Below are 21,369 nucleotides of genomic sequence, written 5' to 3'. Positions count from 1 at the left end.
GAAATTAAACCACTGCAGACAAAGCGTTACTCATATGACTAGTGGCCTAATAGGGATAGGTTCAGTTTGCTGCACTTTTTGTAAATATGCCCGTCTTTATCCCTCCTGAAATTCAGGATGGATAGTTATTGATGTCACTTTGGCAGACAAGAGTTTAGTATCACTCACGATGTTGCTTAACAATATGGTATTCGTTGATTGTTGTAGTGCAACTCTAGCTCAAGAGCTAGTTCTATCTACAAATATGTCAACGTTTATTTACAAATCCAAAATTGTGACAATCCAGAGTTGAGACCAGGAGGCAGAGTTGCAGTCTTACACACTTCTCTGTGCTTCCATTTTAGCGGTCACCTCCTCAAAATCCCATAGAGACTGTGTCTGTCCCCGACCTACTACATTAATTAAATCAAAAATAAACAAAAGAGGAGTTAGGGATTTTATTCTAATAAAAATGACCACCAATAATGTAACGGATTCAAAGAATACTACAAATGTACACATTTAAATGTGGAATTTCACTCTCCTCAAAATGTTAATGATTTAATAACTGACAATCATATTGACTTATTCTGCATTACCAAAATATGGTTACAAGAAGAATATGAATATACCACCGACTCAAAGAAATACTCATATTTCCAGAAGCTTGGCCCAAGGAGAGTCGCAGCCATTTTCAATACCAATCTATTAATCAACCCCAAGCCTAAAGCTGGATATTTCTTTCTTGAAAGCCTTATCCTCAGTCTTTCTCATCCTAGAAATCACAGAAACCAGTTGCGATAGTTACAGTTTATCGTACACCTTCACCTTATTCAGAGTTGCTATCAGAGTTCTCTGAATTTTTATCTGAGTTAGTAAGGACAGATACAATCGTCATTGTGGGGGATTTCAACATCCATGTCGATGTGGACAGTGATAGTCTTGGTTCTGCATTTAATTCGCTGTTAGAATCAATTGGTTTTACTCAACACGTCAATAAACTCACTTACTGCCTTAGTCAATCGTGTTCTCACATACTGTATGGCACAGATATCGAAAATGTAAAGACGTTGCCACCTTTCCTATCTGATCATTACTTAGTAACATGTACAATAATGAATTACAATGACATGAGGAAAAAATACCGCTACAGTCGGTCCCTGTCTGATGATGCTATTGTTACCTGTCGTGAGGTTACTACATTAGATAGTGTTGATAGGGGTGAATCAAACACTTACACAGGCTTATGTAGATTAGAAAGAAAATGGCGTTCATCTAATCGAGAAGAATATGATGTAGCAATGAAAGATGGTTTTGTAACATACAAAAAGCCCTTACATAAAGCTAGAGCTGACTTTTACTCTTCTTTAATTGAAGAAAAGAAGGATAATCACAAGATTCATTTCAGCTGTGTAGCCAGACAGACACAGAGTCACCGCTCAACTGAGCCGTCCATTTCTTTAACACTGAGCAGTGACGACTTCATGAGCTTTTTCGTGAATAAAATAACATCAATTAGAGAAAAAAATAATCACCTCCGCCCTCCTAGTGGTACAGATTTTTTTTTTCGCACAAGAGCTTTAAAAGCACCAGATGCACAGTTAGACAGTTTCTCCCCTATAGACCTCCCTGAGTTAGCATCATTAGTATCATCATCCAAACCATCAACCTGCCAGTTAGAGCCCATCCCCACTAAACTGTTTGAAGATGTTTTTCCTTTAATTAACAACTCCATGATAAATCAGCTCAATCTATCCTTATTAACTGGATACGAACACCATACTTTTAAAGTTGAATTACCGACCTACATCCAATCTTCCCTTTGTTTCTAAAATCCTAGAAAAGGCAGTTGCAAATCAGTTATGTGAATATCTGAGTATTAATGGCCTGTTTGAAGATTTCCAGTCAGGATTTAGATTGCATCATAGCACAGAAACAACACTAGTTAAAGTTACCAATAACCTTCTCTTGGCCTCAGATAATGGTCTTGTCTCTATACTTGTCCTGTTAGATCTTAGTGGTACATTTGACACCATTGATCACAATATTCTATTACAGAAGCTGGAACAGACTCTTGTGATCTCAAGTATGGCTGCTGGTTTGAGTCATACTTATCTGATAGATTCCAGTGTGTTCATGTTAATGATAATGCCTTGTTCCATAGAATGGTTAATTATGGAGTTCCACAGGGGTCAGTGCTTGGGCCTATACTTTTTATCTTATACATGCTCCCTTTGGGGAACAATATTAAAAAGCACAATATACACGTCTATTGTTAAGCAGATGACACACAGCAAGGTGCAGGTGTCAATTTAGATTTGTTAAGGCTGGTTGAGGGAAACCTGAACCAGCTCTTAGTTATGCTGCTCTAGGCTTAGACTGCTGTGGGAACTCCTGTGGTGCACTCACACTCAGGGTATGAATATGACTTTATTACATGTCATTAACCTTGTTCATTCTCTCTTGAGTTTGTGCCTTTCCTTCCTGTCCTCCATCTCTCTGTCCTCATCTTGCAAGTGACCCCTGGTTTGCAGGATCCAGATCCAGTTGCGAGGCTATTATTATCATAGTCATCATTATTATACTATGATTAAAATTGATATCAGTATATATGTTTTTTTTCAACAATCTATGTTATAAATGATATTGTTGTACTATAAACATGTCATCCCTGATTCAGTACTGTGCTGACTGAACCTTAAACTAATGCAACTGTTATCTGCTCCTGGTCTCTCTCTTCTATCTCTACCTCGCCTCCCTCTTTCCATTTCTCTCCCCCCTTTTCTTTCCCCCACCTCTCCTCTGTCCCCCATTTTTCCTTTTGCCCCAATCAGTCGAAGCAGATGCTGCACATCTTGTTTCTGTCAGAGACTTCTTGCTCTTCTTGTGTGAACTGTTTGGTTTCTCTTCTCTCTATAATAGTATAAAGGTTTCTGCCTTATAATAATGTATGGTTGATGATTTGGCACGACACAAATAAAATGGAATTGAATTGAATAGTTCCCTAATCACACTTGGGAGCCATTGTGTAAAAGCTTCTGTGTAACGAGCTGTTTTGCCACGATGATGATGGCTGATAGTTAGCTGCTCATTGTGCTCATTTTGTCATCTTTATCACATTAAAAAGTCCGTCCACTGGTACACTGCATCGACTCAGTCCGATTGTCATGTTCTTCATGGACGTCATTAGCACACCGGCTCTACACTTTTGTGAGATCATGGTTTTGAACTGTTGGTCATGAAGAAAACCATTTCATCCAAGGATATCATTCTGCAAGACCGAATGACTCCCCTATGCAGTTGCTGAACATAATGCTTTACAGCTTTACTAATGCTATTAGTGGATTTGTGTGAGTAAGTGACAATACGTGAGTCAATGTATACAGTATGTGTGTAAGTGGGAGATTAAGTGTGAGGCTGAGAAATGACGCAAATTAGCTTTATTGCAGGTTCAAGACTTGTCGGTACAAGGATACAATAGGTGTTTACACGTCACTGTTCTATTCTAATCCCAATACCTATACAAATTCCTTCCATCTTGGGCGGCGGTGTCTCAATGATGCCCTCAACTGGAAGGTTGTGGGTCCAATCCCTAGCTCCGCTTGTCTACATGCCAACCCTTAGTTGCTCCTGCTGGCTGTGCCTGCAGTGTATGAATGGGTATGAGAGATATGTGCACATAATATGTGTTGTATGAATGTGTGAAAGCGCAGCGTTGAGTGGTCATCAAGGCTAGAAAAGCACTATATAACAACAGACCTTCCCTCCATTAGGGCTCGGTAATACAGTATATCGATATTATATCTATATTATGACATAAGACACGATAGATAGATAGATAGATAGATAGATAGATAGATAGATAGATAGAAAGATACTTTGGCACAGGTTTAAAAATGTATGTAAATCTATTTTTGAACCAAATAATCAGAGATTTACATTCACAAAATAAATCCTCCACTGAGTGTTTGTGTCGGTATCAGTTGCCTGAGTGTGACGTTGGAAATCCTCCTGCCAGGCATGGATATGTTCCAAATTGACAGACTTTGGAAAAATAATATCAACATAACTCTTGCAGGACAATTTTAGCTTATCCTCCCTCTCACCTATAAGCAGAGCGTCTGGGTTTCCCTCCTGTCCAAGCTACTACTCCAGGAACAGAGGCTGGCCTGTCCATGTTGTTGACTGGGATAAATTAAGAACAGGATGGCAGATAATAAGGCTGTAATGTAACCACGGTTTTGTGTGTGCTGCTGTGAAAAAGGGTAATGTGACATTCACATGACTTTTGGAAACTCTTTTGCAAATTGTGGAAAATGTTAATTATCTACAGAATAAAATGCGAGAATGTTACATTTTTAGTGAGGCAAAATGATCACTCTGAGGTATAGTGAAGATTGTGAAGGAGGACATTAGGGCAGTTGGTGTAACAGTAGAGGACACAAGGGATAGGTCAAGATGGAGGCAGATGATCCACTGTGGCAACCCCTAAAGGCAGAAGCCGAAAGAAGAAGGAAAGGGTAGAGGGATTGTGTGGTGGCATATAAAGTTGTCCTAGAGCAGGGCTCTCAAAGTCAAATGACCTTGGGGCCACTGACCATCTAGTCTGTCCCGGAAAAAAAAAAAAAAAACATCTATTCAGTGGGAGGGAGGGCGATAGGAGCTTAAAATGATATCATAATGATAAATATTTGACAGATTTTCAAAATAAAAGTGTCTGTGTTGATATGTAACGATGTATACAGTAGCTCACGATAACAATGTATTCATGATGCGAAAATAACAATAAATAACATTATAACTCGATATTAAGTGGTGGGCCACATGAAGTAGGGACCGCATGTTGAGACCCCTGTCCTAGAGAAAGCAGCAGATTATAGTGCAGAACTAATTCCAGACCAAAATGTGAATTTGTTCTGTAATTTTTATGGAAAGGATGTAGATGCTATGGGGGAAAATAACTTTCCTAAAATGTTCCTATAGGCACTGTTTGCCAAAACCCATTCACTGGTTATTCAATGTGCTCAAACAAACCCACACAATCACATTCTACCAGAAAATGCACCATCCACCTCATTTCCTCATTTCTGCCAAAAGCACCACATGTGAAACACTATCACGTTAATATGCACATCTACAAACATATGAATTATGTGATTTTGTTTAACATGAGCTTACACATGTGTGGCCCAAACAAATACTACTCTGGGAGCTGGGTTGGTTTCAATCTGGTCATGTCTGTAATTCTTAACAGGATTAAAAAAAATCTCTTATTGTCCCTATGTTCTGAATCATGATAGCACACATAAGCAGCCTGTTGCTGCGACAATGCTGACCTAGTAGGGTCTCTTTCCGCTGGTTTCACCTCCCGATGGACAAAGGGACAAAATGTAACAGATAAAAATCCACATCACGCTTAGGAGGTGAAATATTTACTAAATAGAAACAGGGTTCTCTTTCTATAGAGCATATTGTGTGTCGACAGCAGGAGGGTTTGGCTGACTTCCTCTCTTATCAAGAGCCATCCAAATTGTGAACTGAGAGAAAAACTGCAGTGCTTTGGTTGGTCTGCTGTCACAGCGTGGTGCAAACTGCTGTTTGGAACTAACGCACACACGAAAAAAGACAAATCACAAAAGTTTAAGAACATTTTCTCATAAGATATCTTCTGTAGAAAATCCACTCACAAAAGACAACTGAAATGTTTTGCATCTCTCATCTCATTCCGCCTTCAAAGTGACTCTGTCCTTGCATGTTTATGATAAACTGTAGATACAACTATGCTGTTAAAGTGATGAAGTGCAGCCACCTCTTTTGGGTGCTACAGTCTCAGCTGTAGTTTGAATAAATTACTGTATGCAATACCTTCTCTGGGATATATTTCTGATGTTTTGTATATACATATATATATATATATACACACATACAACTGTTTATTTATTCAATTGTATCTATTTTAAACAGCCAAATATAATGATCATCTGTGCAACTCAATGCTCTTTTGTGGTTAACTGCAAATCATTGTAAGAACCAGTCTGTCATGTTTTATTCCAAAAGGAGGGGGAATTGTGCACGGGTGAATAAGGTTTGCACTTCACAAATATTTTACTCTTACATTTCCATTCATCACCCCCTGTGGGCAAAAAAACATTAATTCAGTAGACCCAGAATTTAATTTGGCGGGGTGGGGAGGATAAAGCGGAAGGGGGTGCTTTTCTTACAGACATATTTTATGATTTTGGTCTGCATTTCAACACAACAATCTCCCTAACGCTTGCATTTCTATTCTGCTGTAAAGTGTATTAATATCAGAGTATGATTGATGCTCACGAGAAAGTAAGTCTAATCAATACAGTTAAACTGCAAGAATGAAAGTCTTGTTGGCAGGTATGCAAAGCAGTTAATGTGATTTGAAAACTGCATTTTTATCATCTCATCCGAGAGCCGATTCATCTTTTAGAGTCCAGAGTGTCCAGGCATGTGACGGACATCCCTCACACCCAGTATAACAAAAGATTAAGGACAAGCATGCGTGCCAGTGTGGAGGAACACAGCTGAACAAATTCATTATTGATGGAATGCTTTCAAAGCCCCTGGCGTCACTAGGTATCCATTGTTACCTCTGTTGTTATTTGCGGCTCCTAGCAGGGTTTGGGTGGAGGAGAGGGAAAGCAGAGCTGACCATGAAGTTAGCCCCGCTCCTCCCTCCCATGATCCTGTCAAAGCTATTTTTTAATATTATCCTCATGGGCTTTATCCATTAACACAGCATTTGATGGTCAAATGCTGTGGATAGTGGTTGATTCAGTAAGTAAAATATGTGGATTAGCATCAATAAATCTTTCCATGTCCGTGTTGAAATGCAGTGTCATCTGTAGTTCAAAGTCAGTGTTGAGTTATCCCTGCATCTGAATTTGGATCTGGCCAGTCCTGGTGTAGTGCGTCCTGCCCTGGAGAAGTGGTTCACAGTAGAAAACTGCACTAAAATACAGAGGAAAAACCCATGTACTCGTGGCAAGGGTGTCCTGGCCATGCATGAACTGATGCTGATGACATTCACATGTAACTGTGATGCCCGAGTGGTTTAAGCAGCTCGGAGGGTCTCTGCAGAGAAGCTTAAAGGATGCAAGAAGGACAGAGACGCACTTTAACAGTGCCAGACAAGTACTTCTGTGTCATTTCTATGCGGGCAATTAGTGGAAACTTGACTGAAACGTACAAAGTGTTAGAGGAGGAAGGGTACATTGGTTTTAACATCTGAAAACTTTCAGCTTGGCAACATTCAAATCCATATTTAACATGCTAAAATGCAAAACTACATGGCTGTTGGGCAGGAGTGAAGGAGTTAATGATGAAAAGGTTTTAAACACAGCCTGAGGCAGCTTTTGATACAGCAGTAGCTCTTGATTACTGTTGCTGCGTTTATGAGAGCTTTAATTGGCTACCCTGGTGTATGGCTACATTAAAAACCTATTTTGTTTATGAAAATGGTCTATTGGTTATTAAAATGGTGGTATTAATGTGATATTGCTGGCCTATGAACTAAAAAAAACAACTATTTCTAATAAAAAAAACTGTTTAAATCCCAGGATGGGTCAAGGGCTGAATTAGCTATCACTTGTAAGTCTGTGTGCAAAAAGAACTCATTCTAATTCTTATATACATTCTGATCTTTCCTGTCTCCCTCTCAAAAAAATCTCTACATTGATTAATAACGGATAAAACAATGCCTGCATTTTTTTTCACATGGGAAAATATTCTATAGCTGTTATTAAAATAGTGTTCCACCACTGCTTTTATTCTCACCTTATACGACATGCAGCAGAATAAAAAAAAAAACTGGGGCTCTGTTGTGGTTGAGCGGAGGCTTTAGTGTTTATAAACACCTACAATGCAAGGGATCCATCAAATCTCCTGTCCTCCCACAAACCTTTGCTAATCAATGTACAATACGGGCAGTGATTACAAATGAGTTTTTACCACTCACTGGCTAAAAACGCCTTCAACTGCACTGAACATTGATCCAAGATCAAGAAGATGAAGTGATACTGTTAAGACGGATTGTCTCTCTCTTCTGTATCACATTAAATGTAGTGAAATGACGTCGAATGTGACACAATAATAATAATTGTTGTTATATATTTTCTGTTGTCTGTGTGTTCTTGTTTGGGTATCTTTGTGAGGGTCAAAAAATATGATATGCCACAGGGATTTTTTGGGAATGTGAGAACATTTTGACTGATCCGGACGACCAGTCACCCCTTAAACTAAACGTTCGAGGGTTAAGACTTTGGTTTAAAGATAAGGTAAGGGTTATAGGTCAGGTCAGGTTGGTTAAGGTTCAGGTAAGGGGCAAGGAAATGCATTATGCCTATCAATGTCCTCACTACGACTGCTGTGCAAACCTGAGTGTGTATGTGTGTGTATCTGAGGCCCACAGTGCCATCAGGCCCTCAAAAGAGGAACTGCTACTTTCTCTTCTTCAGTCTCAGAGACTCAAATCTTATGTTTTTTTCCTTTTCAACAGCATCGTGGCCTCACTTATAAATTCACTTTGTTGATGAAACATTAGCACGTTTGGCTGTATGAAGAGCTATTTTTGTGTCAGTACATCCTCGGTGGACGACTGTCATCGGTGGGCACCTGCAGATGCATGCGCGCGCGCGTGAACGTTTGTGTGCGGGAGGGAGAGAAAGAAGGTGACTAGACTGTAAAGACCGCTCAACAAAATGCGCTACACAGTCTAAATAAAGAAACAAAGCATATGAGCGGACTGCGTGCGTCAAATGCAGAAAGGACGGCGCGTAATTGCGCTCATACGCACACGCAGCCGAGTCCTGCCACGCGCACTTGAGTGGCACACCGGGCAGGGTGCGTTCCGCCGATCACCTCCCTCCTTTTCTCTCTCCAGCAGGCGGATTGCCTGAGCCTCCTGACAGTGCTGAGGAGAGAGAGACAGAGAGAGAGAGAGAGAGAGAGACTGCATCAAGGAGCAGGAGCAGTGCGTCTTCATCGGCAGCGGCGCGTGGGAGTTGTTCTCTCTCCACCTGCCATTCGCATCTCGTTTTTTCCCCCTTTATATCTGTTACGATCACCATCATCGGACGAGTCCGGACGCACGGGGAGGGGAGTCCCGTTACCGAGGGAGCATCGCACCGCTGCTGTGCGCGCGCGCGCCTGTGTTTATGTCTCGATGAGTGTTTGTCTGTTTGAACTCCAGCTTTCGTCGTAAGACCGGGCTGCTGTCGTTTTTTTTGGACAAACTCGTTGGAAAATCCGCAAGAAGCCGTGTGGTTTTGTCGTCCGCTCTTCCCAGTTTCCCCCCTCTCTCTTTCTTCCTCTCGGTGTTTTTGAGAGCTGCCTCTCAAGGCGGTGGACTTGAGAGAGTGCGTCTCAATTTGTGTCTTGGTGGCTGGGAGTTGCCGTCGGGGAGAAATGCGAGAGGATGCTTGGACACAGTGAAGGCGACCGCAGGTGAGTGTCTGATGGAGAAAGCGCGATCTGGCGGGATTCTTCTTGTGTTGTTCTTTGTTAAACAGTGTTCGTGCTTATGCTGCTTCATTCTCGTGTAGATTGGGGCCAGGCTTTTTTATACAATGCAGCTAAAGCCCCGTCTCCCTGTGCGATAGTTTGATGGGAAAACGTCCTCCACACGCACGGACTGTCGAGCGCCACTTAGTAAAAACAAATCCTGGGGCTCAGTCCGATGTTAAATGGACTAAAATGTTCCTCAGTAACGATCAGGGCAGTGTGGGTTGACAGGGCAGAACAGCAAATGAGCGCTTAGGAGTGTGTCGTAAGGCGCGTCCTCTGCAGGTAAAATATGCATCTAATTCATAAAAGATTAGAAATTAATTTATAGATTTGCTATCGATGAAGCAATAATCGCCTTTTCTGGTTGCTTTATGTGACGCGTTTGTCTGGGAGGACGAGGGCTGAAGCCATTAATCAAATGTAATTGTCCCGCGAATGTGTGTGCGTGTGTGTGTGTGTGTGTGTGGTGAATTGAAAAATGTTATCTTAATCTAGCCTTTGTTTGGCCACGTATGGGCTCTGCTGAGATAACATTTCCTCACTGTGTAGCAGTGTGAGGCAGTCGTGATCCTCCCCATATGCCATTTTATTCATCTGCAAAGATGGCTATCTGTTAAATGGACAGCTTCTGCTGCAACGGAGTTGTGCATTTTATTGATCCTGGGAGAAACGACTTGGGTAGTCTTGTTTTCAACAAGCCAACAGTCATTGGATCCCCACACTGCGACTGCACAGGACACAGGAGGAGAAACTTGAATGTTGGCGCTGCCATCCGCCCTCTGTGTTTGCTACATTTTGATGTGAATGTATGATACTAGCACCTTCTCCCCCCCCCCCCCCCACCTATTTTGTATTGTCCAGTCCTGCCTCCCGCCAGTATGACACACCGAGGAGTTGCGGCAGAGTATTAGGAGAGGTGATGCTGTGCCTTGCGGACATTCATAAAGTACTGTAGCTCTATTGGTTATAAATAGCCGGAGGGAGCGGACACCATATACTGCAGGAGCAGCCTCCTGTAGTTTGAGCATCACCACCAGCAGCAGCAGCAGCAGCAGCAGCAATACAGCCTCTTCAGCTTTCTCTTGGCACATAATCCAAGATGATAGATAGCTGATACACTTTGAGATATCACATAGATATCAGGAGCAAGGGTGTGGCACAGAGGGCTCCAGGGGTGCACTATAGAGCCTCTCCTTTATTCTGTGCTTTCCCTCAGCGTCCGTGTGCTCTTTTAATCAAAATACATCTTTTCTAGTTTGCTTCTGTTTGCTCTCCAAGTGTGCTTTTGGCCCTTAGTAGTGACCTTATCACATTAAATCATCCTCCTTAATCCATCAAGGTGTCACAACATTCCCATAGGTGTGTTAAGATTCACTTGCCGGCACGGAAATTCAGTTTTTTCTTTCTTTTTTTCCTGTGAGGTTTGTTCATGGCCAATCCCGTTGATGAATGAGATGCTACAGACTTAATAATGGCTGCCTTGCACTAACACATATGCTGCTGGAGTGTGTGATCTGTGTTGCCCAGACTCTGGCCACCTTCATTAAACAAATGTGCGGCCACTGACCTTGGCCATCTATGAGTTGTCAATAGGATTCACCTCTTTGCCCTGCAATCAGCTCGAGAGACGTGACGCAAAGCCCCCTACACAAGCACCACCGTCCCTCCGTCCCAACATTATGTTGCTGTTGACATACTGTATTCGATTACAACATGTTGATCAATGTTTGCAATAAGCCGAACCTCTACGTAGTGGCCAATATAACACGGAGTATCCGATGTCAGGGAAATCATCCTCCTGATAACAGCGTTATAGTTCAGAGAAGATATGTCCCGGTCACATTTTTGGCATGTTTGTAATTTAATCACATGTTGGACGAAACAGAGCAATAAGACAAGAAGACTGAGTGTGTGCAGCATTTAAATCATTCATGAGAGGAATCAGCTTGTGCATGGATTTGTCGGCAGACTGGGGCAGAGGAGCAATCGAGACAGAGTGGGTGGCGATGGTGTGGACAACGATATAACTGCACGATGACTGATCAGAGGCTTGCTCCTCACAACTCACTAAATGACCAATAGTGTTAGTGACTACTGCTGGCTTATGACGTGTGAGCATGTCTCTTGGAGACAGTCATCTTGGGTGTAAAGCTGACACCTACCACATTGACAAGGTGTTTATTAGCTCCCAGTTGTGAGGCCATGATGCTTGCATAATGTTACGATGACATGGGTGCTGAGAGTTTTCACCCGGGACGACAATTATGTTGTTTTCACAAGACCCGACTGCCATTCTGCTTGATGCCACTGCCTTGGTACATCAATGCCTGAGGCGGTATACCGTGTTTGTGAAAGGGCTGCAGCGTGATAATAGTAGCTGTTTGATGGGAGGCGTAGGGAGGCTGTTCTTCACAAGTCACTCTTGTCCTTGGTAGATGTCTTCTGAACGAGATAAGCAGGAAGAGCAACATCAAGGGTTGTTGAAAAGTCATCGGCATTCTTTTTATTTGTTTAGTCTCTTCTTCCGTGAAATTAACATGTTTCTTCTTGATTATTGTATATAATTTATTGCACATTTATGACGTAGAAAAGAGTTCCTGTAGCTGCCACAAGAAATATTGATATTCTCTTTATTCTAAATGTATTCTAAATTCTTCATATTAATGAATATTCCTACAAAGGAAATAGGTACAGTATATGTTAAATTACCACTAATGATGCATGCATGTGATGTATTTAAATTCATTCTTTACATGAAGTGTCATTACACAGTGAAGCCTTGTTAGAGGCATGTCTAAATGTCATGCATCTACAGTAGCCGCTAGGGTCCTTTCACCTTTAAAGGATTCATGTTTTTCTTTTTCCTTTTTTAAGAAAAAAGCTCATACAAGTGCAGCTAATTCTAGCGTGCTTAACAGTGTTGTGAAAAATGGGTAAAGAGAATTAATGGTAAGGAGCCTTGAGCGGGCAATTTCCTCCTTCATGCCAGTCTACAAAAGGACAGTATTCACAGAGAAAATGTAGATTTTCACGTAATGACGCTTGACCGTCACTCGCATTTCAGTGGTCTCTTGAATTCACTAACCTCCAACTTTCAATAAAATGATATTGCAAGCCACTTACATTAAATACATGCAAACCCCTAATCATTGCCAGGCTTTGGATAACATCCTGCTATAAACCACTCAGCAACCCTTGGAGGATGCATCGTTAAACAAGGCATTGATGGTGGACGAGGTGATGGGTCAAGGGTTGGGGAGGTGTTATTGTGCTTACTAAGGCTCCTCTCCACCTCCCTGGAGAGGACATTTGTATTCACTGCATGGGCTTTAATCATCGCCCGTGCCGGTGCCCCTGTTGCCAGGCAGATTTAAACACAGACATCCATCTTTTAGATGACTGTGTGAATGACACATAAGTCAACAGTGCAGCTCGTTGTTGTTTAAATGACATTGTGCCTCAGACTTGGAGGAGGCCGGAGCTGAAACAATGCAGAAATAAGTTCCAACAGGCCAAAATGATCTCTTCATTTTCTGTTGTTGCTATATTCAGTACGTGGAGGATTGTAGACTGGAGCGATTGAGTTTTAGGAGTGCACAATGGAGGTATATTTCAAGGGGGGGGGGGATTGTGAATATCCCATTCATTGTTAGTTAAAATCCCTCCCACTTCTCCTCTTCATTTCAGCCAATGGATATTATGTGTCATTTGATATTTACAACAAGAGTCTGAACAAATAGTTTTGCCGCGCTGATGATTAGTATTGTGCTGCAAAATTACAATAGGCCGCATCTGTTGACGCATCTTTTCAGACGACGCCATTCATTGGTGACTGGAGGCACAACAGTGGGACAACAGCAGCTCCACGTTCACAGCCACACTTAAATGGAGCATGTGGTATTTTCCATAAGTGGGAGCAAGATTTGTGTTTGTGCTGCATCTCCCTGATGTAATGGTTTTTAAAAGACCCCCGTGAGATTCAGAGTTCATTGAGTTTGGTGTTTTGGAGGAGCACTCGCCCTCTCAACGCTCTCTTCTCTCTCTAGTATGGCTGACAGAGGACCTACTTAAAAGTGGAGTTGTCATTTATAGCTGATCTGCAACAGGTCTCTCATTCCAAAACCTCACAGCTTAAAACAGCGCGTCCGGTTTGCTGAGATCTATCTGCTCCAGCTGTAACTAACCCAGAAGCAGACCAGTGGTCCCTCATCCTCCAGGTCCCTCATTTATATTGAGAACATTTTGATTAGGGCTGAACATGTCTCTAAATTTGTTTTGTGGACATTTCAGAGCCCTAAGAAAGAGCCATTATCCACAACTGTTGAAGGGCTGCCACAAAAAGGCTCCGCTCCATGATACTTGGATTGAGATATTTTAATGTGCCCAATATTACCTTCGTTGCTTTTAATCCTTTGACAGTCTGTTCCCATTCATTGTGTAATTCAAGAGAACAGGGACATTGTCAGAGGCTTTTAGTTCGTTGGTCTCTTTGGTCACTCTCGCGCCCTCGGTTTAACTTTCCTAAAAGCACTCCTTCACTCCCTCTTGTCTTCCTCCCTCTTTCACTCTGGATTCATTTTACCCACTCACTGTCAATGCAGAGAGTGAGAGAGAGGAATAACAAAAAAATGTAATAAAGAACTACTTATTTGTTGATAGAGGAGAGGGAAAGTGCAGGGTGGAAACAAGAGGTCGGATTTCAGGTTATCGACCAGCCTGGGTGACAAGAGGGAGATACTATTTTTCTCAACATGAAGAAGCAGCAATAATCATAGAAATATTGAACGTCTGCATGTATGTAAAAATCGCCTGAAATTATAATCCACTTGAGAATTTAAGTGTCATAATCGTCATAATTTTTTCGGCCAAAACATAATTTGCTCAACAAAATTGAAAAAAAAATCTAAACACAACTTTCCCTAGTCAAAGCAACGTGTCAGAATTAATTAGTCTGACCAGCAGCGGCGATCCCAACGTGCTAAAATTATAATGATGTGAAAACAGGCAAAAACAGCAAGAAGCTCTCAGTACTTGTGAATCCGTAATGATCAAACCTAAATATAATTTGTTTTACTCATAAACAGCTGAAACATTAATCGCTAACCATTTGAAATCCAATTTTCATGTTAACCATTCAGTACCACCATTAATTATTTCACATAAATGTACTATACATAACATCATATTTTCAGTCGCAGGCTGAAATACATGCATGAACCCAGTTTTTCTCACTGATCTTCATTTCCGTTCCTTTATTTGTCTTATTAGTATTTTCAGTCGTCACCATAATTACAGCTCTCGAGAGTACCGTATATGTTATTATCACTCGTTTAATGTGTTGAAGCATGTAGCCTATACTGCAGTGTTTCAATAATCAGCAGACCTGTGTCAATTTTATTTCAACATCTTTTCCACGACGTATTCACGACGCTGTGGGGCTGAATATATTACATCTCAAATATGCACGCTGATGAAGCATAAGGTGAAGGACATCATGTCGATTTTTCAAGCATTTCTGGAGGCAGCTCCACATTTATCAGATAAAATATATTAAAGGGGGAAAAAAAAGAGGAGGGTCGCGTTCATATCAGACTCTGGGATGTTGTCATTTCATTGCTGACATATTAAACCCATAACTGCTGTCAGTGTTTAACGTGACGTGAGCGATTTGATCTGCGATGTATGATTAGTTGGATGGAACTTTACATGGCGTCATAAAATAAAACCGCCTGTGAGTGGAGCTGCACAGTATATAGGCAGGGTTGATTAGGCAGAGAGGTTAAATGGAGATTTTCATTCGTCGGCTTCCATTCCGGGAAGCAGGGAGCTTCATTCAAATATAGGCAATGATTTACTGGTAGATGACTTGTGAGATTAATGTTTGCCACACCTAAATCCACATCATCCACTCTGGGAGCAAAAGTAAAGCTTTTGAGTTTGACAAGTTGAGGATTGATTGGCTGCGTTATTACCTCTGGACAGGCATATTTTTTTACTTTTGTTTACTGCCAGTCACAAAGGCTGAGGGGCATGAATGAGGGCAGTTTAACCGGTGAAATGGTAGTGACGGTGGTAGCATGTGGGTGGGGGGAGAGGAAGACTGATGAAAGGGCCAGGCAGCGATCAAAGACAGGAAAATGAAATGGCATTTGACCTTGTTGGACGCCGGTGAGTGACGTTCAGCCACAGAAGTGCAAAGTAGTTTGGCCACCTGTGGGAATGGAGAGGGGAGAGAGATCAGGCCTGCAGAGTGTTGATGTGGGGCGAGAGGACGGGCCCGGAAATGTAACTCTACCAGCTCATCACTGATTTAGAAGTGGCTTTGTTTAAAGGTGTAAAGGGGGGCAAAAATATTATCTGATATTTTCAAGAAAAAAAAGGTGTTCTTGTAGTGAAATTTGGTTTATTTAATTTGGCACCTATGATGTGAAGTGATGGACTGTGTGAATGTGTAAAGCCGGTGCTATTTACCAAAAAGAAACTCAGGAGGGATCCTGCCTGGTCTTAAACCTGTGGTAGGTATGCAAATGCAAAATAAATAATTCAGCTGCTTTGCATTTCTTTCATTTCGTGGCACCTGCCATGTTGGCCATAATGAGTAAAACAACAAGAAGAAAAATATGTGTACCGCAGGCTGTATGGAGTGTGGGCCCAATCATTTTTCATTTACATGTGAATCATTAGCCAGGAGTTCACAGTTTGTCTTGAATATTTCTCAATGAAATATAGTCACTAAATTATTGGAAGTCTCACTTATACCATAGTGAATGTCTTATTTTGGTCTGTAGTCTATACCTTTGGTTTTTTTTTTGTTTCCAGTATTTGATTTTTAATCGAGTTGTGATATTTGATTAAATCATCTTTAAACATTTAAATGTCACTGTCAACTGGCCCTAAACACTTTCTCATTCAGCCTCACCAGTAGGGGTGTGAATCACAGGGTATCTCACGTTACGATACACTATGCAATACATGGTCCACGATACCAATAATATCGCGATACGACGATTCTGTGATAATCAATAAACTGCAAGGCAATCATACAGCAATACATCACAACCTCTGTCTAACTGAAGAGAACAAAACAGCCGTGAAAAGTTAAAAGTGCAAGATTTCTCTATTTATTCACAGCATAGAGAACAAAGTGCACACAGTCGATGTATTGAACGTGGATGGGGCATCTCTTAACGTAGCTTTCTGTAAACTCTGTCTTCTTCAGTCAGGTAACTTCCCTCATTCACCTGAGCAGCGCCACCGCGAGGAGACAGCAAGTAGTGACGCCCAGTGAGGGAAACTGGCAGGGACTAATTAAAGGCTTAATTAAAATATCAATATTTGCCCTCGCGTATGGATAATCATATCGCACAAAGGCGGACGACGATATATCACCCAATCGATATTTTCACCCACCCTTAATCACTCCAAAATGAAGCTGTCACCACGCCTGTTCTGTCGTCTTAAGGCCAACGCTTTCAACGAGAAATTCTGCTCCGTGAGAAATGCAGAGATGTTTTTTCAGCAGACTTAGCAGCCGTTCAGCCCTGCAAGTTTAGGTTTTCTTTTGTGAATGTCAAACAAGTGACATTACAACGAGGCTAAAAAGACAAGACTGCAGAGATGAAATTCTATAATGTATCTGCCTGTCAGTTTGTTTCAGCAACGGCACGGCTCCTTTTGGGAGAAAGGAGAAAGACAGCTATTGTCATTGATTAAAGCACAAATGGCAGAATAGATCTTACTCCCTTGCTCTGCAGATTGATACCAGCTTTATTCATAATAGAAAGAGGCTGTCTTAATTTACACATACTCTATACTATTTTATGGAAATGTACCATTGGAAATCTGTTCATTTGAGCAGAATTGCTATAAGAATCTAAAGCTTAAAGGAAGTAAGCACAAATGCATTTTCTTGTACAAGTGTTGATAATGTGCGGTGCCTTTGGCGCCCTAAAGTCATCTGGAAATACTTCACTGGGTCACCTTATCACTGATCCATGTGTGGCATGTGAAATACCTAGATTGTTATTCTAAAAGTCAGTTTCTGCCTCTTCTAGTAACCACTGGATTAGCAGAGCTAGTGAGATGTAATTTCCTTCTATTTATTATCTTTATGACCTCCTCTCATACCATAGGGAACCCAAGATAAGGAATGGGGGGGATACAAGGACAGCTTAGACAAGTAATTTTGCCTTTAATTGCTGGAACATCCCATGAGTGCTATTGCTTAAGTACTCCAAAAACTGTTGTTGTTTTTCTCCACATAAGCTTTGATTATATGAAGGTCAGCATTTTTCTCTAAGCTTCTTAAGAGAGAATTTGGAGCAGGTAGATTGTTGAGAGCGATGAGGCAACACTACCTTGCTATAGCTGAGAGTAAGAGTGGACTGTTCCTTCTTTTATATCCACTGCAGTTTCATTGCAAAGTCTCTCCCAAGCCTATCTCCGCCATATACACAGCAGTATTTGTTTTTGTTTTTTTTCCTCCGTTTTTTTTTCAGCTTAGCTCTTATTTCCCAGTCTGTATCAATAGCGCCATTATGTGGGGTTTTATCTGACTAATTAAGGCTTCATCTTTCTGGGCGATCTCTCAGAGGACATGGATTAAGCTCCCCTATCGCTGCATTGGAGCCATGGTGGGGTCAACCCAGCCTGCTCTACTCCCCCTACACTGTGGAAGGCAAAGCATCGACATGTGGAGGTTGTTTTGGTGAGATAATACCTGGAAACGGAGAATAGTATGAATATTAGATGTCGAGTACAGGAATCCTGCACCCTCAAAATGTCCAGAATTGTTTTTGCTGGTGATTTATTCATGCCTTCTGTGGACATTTCCAAAAGCTTATGCCACCCTGTTCAGCTAGACTGCATTGATGTCCAGGCCTATATTATCAACAGAAAGACATTTGAATTGGCGTCCAAGCACATAGAGTATGACCTCTGGACAATTTGTTTACAATTGGTCTGCGTGCCTCAGCAGATGCCATTTTGTTTGCATATTTCATTGGTTCAGGGATCTTGAGTCACTGTTTGCCAGTTCAAGAACAGCACCATACGAATTTAAATTGCCTTGTTGTTGTGGGTCCATGCTCATTATATTTTAGTGCTGAAAGTCGGCAGATGAAAGTCTGGGTCAACACTCGTTAAAACAACAGGCAGAAAAAACCCTCACATCTGCAACAGAAGGTGAAAGGCAATACCTTCGTGATACACTGCAGACCTGTCACTGACTGCTTACGAGGTTAAATCATTCCTTTAGATTTTCTAACAAAAACACCTTTTGTTTTGCTCTGGTGCAGAAGCACAGTCTACCACAGAGCTTTGGCTGGCTAATGTGCAGTTCTCATAATACCCCTCTGGATTTTGATAAAGCACCTATGAGACAGTGTTTTTGTCTGAGCCCGTGCCGTTTGAGGAGATAAATCCTAAATGAGTAAACTGAAGCGACTCCCTTAGGCAGTTTTATACAAGAGTCTGTACATCTGAAAGCCGTAAATCAAGAACTGTGTGGTGGAAGTGGTGATGGTGGAGGGAGGTGACCTTCATTGATGTCCTACAACAGGTATTGGAAATAAAAAAAAAAAATCAGAAAATCATTATGCTTTTTCAAAAGTAAGACAAAGGACTTTTAAGTTATTGTTATGCCAATTTTCTTTTTCTGATACACATGAAAACAGGATGGTGGCAAGGTGTGGGGTGGTGTATATACTGTAAGTGAGAGCAAGGCTTTTTGGAGATGGATGGCATGACTGTTGCTTTTATCTGTTCAGTGCCACTGAATTCATAATAAAATAGAAATGGTTGCTGCAATTCACAAGCGCACCATCCTTGCAAGTGTTATTGAAAATCTAGAAATATGGGGGCAATAAAGAAAAACCTTTCCATTTCCACATTCCTACAATTTCTTATTAAGATGTCGTAGGAAAATGAAACATTATTTTAAACAAATAAAATATAAAAAGTTATACACCGATACAGGATTAATAGTGGCATTTGAGAGATTGTTGTCTCATACACGTTTTCACTTTTAAAGTAAGAATTTTGAAAAATAGGTGTATATCCTAATCATAATGCAGTGTCTGTATCACCTGAAATTTATGTTTATCTCTGCACTAACATATTTGTACATATGGATATGGTATTCGAGACGAGCTGATAATATCAGCCACGGCATAAATCATCGTTATTTTTAATTGCATAATAAAAACTGAAACAGTTTTTTTTCCCTCGGCTTAAACAAATCAGAATTAACAGCCAATGGAGAGCAGACGGCAGATTTTATGTATAAATAACTGGGCCTGAAATGAGCTTCCCCTGTTTCAAAGAGCAGCAACCACCACTGATCCTCAATAGGTAACTAACAGGACAGGCGTCGACCATTAATCCTGATTTACATTCACTTTATTCTCGGTCAACACAAAAAACGTAGGGTGGAAATTTTCAGTCATCACTGGAGGAACAAGTCAGCTTTCAGTTACCTTTCCATTATATCATCCTGATGATTATGTCCTTCTGCCAGGAGGTTTATTCATATATATCTGTGAAGAGCATTCTACAGGAGAGCGACATAAGCATTTTTGTCACTGGACACATTTTACAAGTGTCATGTTATGAAACGTAAATCTGGCTTCGATGGGTTATTATAGCAGGTTTAAAATGTTGAGAATGTTATTGAAACAAAGCAGAAAAAACATTTATTGAGGAGCCTTCAATTATTCTTCCAAGGCTTAGGTTGATGCCACTGAGGCTCAGCATCGCCATAACATCTTATATAAAAGTGCTTCCTGGTGGACAATAACAACAACGCTGCCTCTGAAATACTTTAAATGTATTTATGGCACTCCATTCACGTTCTCCTTTCATCAGCAAACACACGCGGCGGCATATTGCACAAATAGACTGTATGGAGAATGTGCGGCGTTGTTGCCGTTTGTCGACTTGACAAGCATTGCTACATTTGCATAACTAGGCTACTGACACACCAGACTGGATGCGGGAAAACATTGTTAGAGCGCACATTTCCTGTATTGCATTATCCTCTGGTGCATTAGAATGGCATTTTTCTCCATTAGGTTTGCCTCTCGATGAACTAATTACAGCTCATTTCAACTGTGAGTTGCAGGGTCAGCGAAGCAACTGAGAGAAAGTAAAGTAGATGTTGCTAAATTAGACATTATAAGATTTCAATGTTGAGCCAGACATGGATACGGTTTGTGAATTTCATTTTCTTCACAACTGGTAACATTACCGGAGGAGCGCACTGACACTGTGGGAAACTGAGCTGGGCCCCGGTTGGGGGTTTGCGCTCTCCGAGTGCTTTCTCTTGGCGATGAAATGTAACCATGTTTCCACATTGAGCACTTTAATTGATGAACCAGCTTGCGGTGAAGCCGCTGTAACGATAGCTATAATCTACAGCCGTATATATGGAGGAGTAGATATTGTGGTTCACCGTAACATTTTCACACACATACAAACTTTGGGAAACTGCCATATTCATTCACTTCATCTTGACTTAGGATTCATTCGCTCAGCAAATAGAGATATGAGAAGATGTTCAGTAAGTTTCTCCAACATCATAACTTATTTATTTTACATGAGTTAACATTAGAATGTGGATTATTTAAATATGTTTGGTTGCACTGACAAAGACCCTCTTTGTTTTGAACTGCTCTTCACCCTGGGGTTCTGAGTTTCTGTCGTATGCAGCCATACATAAAGACACATTGGGGATATGGGTTTAAAAGACAGTCCATTGGACTCCAACCTAAGTAGTAATCATTCAGTATAACAACACTCAAAAAATCAAGTCTTCTTTGTGTAATAAAAGCTGCTTTGTGAAGGTGAGGGAAAGGTAGA

At 41.1% G+C, this 21,369-nt stretch overlaps 1 protein-coding gene across 2 annotated transcripts in view; it reads left to right on the top strand.

The window, feature by feature from the left end:
- Positions 1 to 21,369, top strand: part of lingo1a (leucine rich repeat and Ig domain containing 1a) — a 101,154-nt gene that overhangs the window by 68,544 nt on the left and 11,241 nt on the right. The window contains exon 1 of one of the 2 annotated variants that reach the window (XM_058646270.1): positions 8,729 to 9,453. The exons of the other annotated variant lie outside the window; for it this stretch is intronic. The gene's annotated coding sequence lies outside the window, so the exon portion shown is untranslated. Of the gene's footprint in view, positions 1 to 8,728; positions 9,454 to 21,369 lie in introns of those variants that run through there. 2 annotated transcript variants of the gene reach the window in all.

The sequence above is a fragment of the Solea solea genome, chromosome 12, assembly GCF_958295425.1.
Source record: "Solea solea chromosome 12, fSolSol10.1, whole genome shotgun sequence".
NCBI classification, from domain to species: domain Eukaryota; kingdom Metazoa; phylum Chordata; class Actinopteri; order Pleuronectiformes; family Soleidae; genus Solea; species Solea solea.
Note: the sequence above shows the minus strand (reverse complement) of the source record. Positions and strands in the feature narration are given on the sequence as shown.